The 1,395-nt window shown below is 37.3% G+C and overlaps 1 pseudogene; it reads right to left on the reverse strand.

Moving 5' to 3' along the window:
- Positions 1 to 64: 64 nt before the first annotated feature.
- On the reverse strand, positions 65 to 183 carry LOC120585611 (uncharacterized; annotated as a pseudogene).
- Positions 184 to 1,395: the final 1,212 nt, after the last annotated feature.

Genomic DNA, 1,395 nt, shown 5'->3' on the forward strand with positions numbered 1-1,395 from the left:
GCAACCCTTGGTTGACCTCACAGGTTGCAAAGACCTTGTCCGCTTACAATACCTTATTTTTTTATACCTACAGCACCTGGTCTTCCTAGGTGGTCTCCTATCCAAGTATTAACCAGGCCCGACCCTTCTCAGCTTCCGAGATCAGACAGGATCAGGCTTGTTCAGGGTAGCATGGCTGCAGACAACCAAAGTGGTTTTAAATAAAGCTTCTTCGAAAACTAATAAAGTTATATAGCATTTTGAGTTACATGTGCTTTATTTGAGTGAAAATACTAAAGTATTTGCATGAAAAGTGAAATGGTAGTATTTCGTAATCTGTATTTCTTATTGCATTATGAATTACTTTCCCAATATTCTTGAATTTGTTGTTCTATATGTATAGTAAACAAAAATGTGGATAATTACTATGTGCTTCCTGACTCTGTTCTGTCATACCACTAGTTGCTGTCAGCATGTTTATTGGACATTTCGATGGTTAGTGTCAACACAGGCAGCATGAGCCCAAAATGGACCTGTAAGTCAGCCTCCTTATTTCAGACATACCATAAATCCTCAAATCTAAGTTGCCATTAACTATAAGATGCTCAGTTATTTTATGTCCCACTAAAAAAGATCACTACCAACTATATCATAGTATGGTGTTTTCTTATTTATAATTTTGTTTTACTTATTAAAAAAGCTATTTTAGATTTAATTAAAACATTTTTTTAATCCTATGACTTGTGACTACATAATAAATTGGATAATGTATTTTTAAAACTTCAACTTAAATCTGAATCTTCTGAATTACTTTTTTAATTGAAATTTTTGTTGAGATAATTGTAGATTCACGTGTAGTTGTTGAAAATTATACAGAGGCCCCTTGTACGTTTGTTCCAGTTTTCCCCCAGTATTAATTTGTGAAACTACAGTATATTGATACTGATACAATCCACCAGTCTCATTCAGATTTCCCAGTTCTTCTTGTACTGTTTGTGTGTGTTTAGCTGTAAACTACTTCTCATTCGTGTAGGTTCCTGTACCCACCACCGCAGGCAAGATGCTGAACAGCTTCAGTGCCAGCTCTCCCTGTTGCCACTCATCTCTCTTGCATCATTCCGCCAACCCCTGGCAACTGCTCATCTGTCCCCCATTTTTAAAATGTAATCATTTAAAAATGTTCCATAAAGAGTGCCATCACCCAAAAAGGGGAGTAGAGAGCTCCGAAGGTCCTCATACTGAAGCAGCTATTAAGCTGGCAAAAACTCTTAGCGTCAACTTTCAAAGCCCTGGAATCTAACAAAAACACAGCCAGGAGTGCTTATGAAGGAAGGGGCTGCTAAAGTTTGGTGAGATGATTTTAGTGTTTTTGCTCACTCTGCTTATAGAACAGTGGCCCATTACTTGGCGCAGCTT

This window comes from Pteropus medius, unplaced genomic scaffold (assembly GCF_902729225.1).
Source record: "Pteropus medius unplaced genomic scaffold, Ma_sr-lr_union100, whole genome shotgun sequence".
Lineage (NCBI taxonomy): Eukaryota > Metazoa > Chordata > Mammalia > Chiroptera > Pteropodidae > Pteropus > Pteropus medius.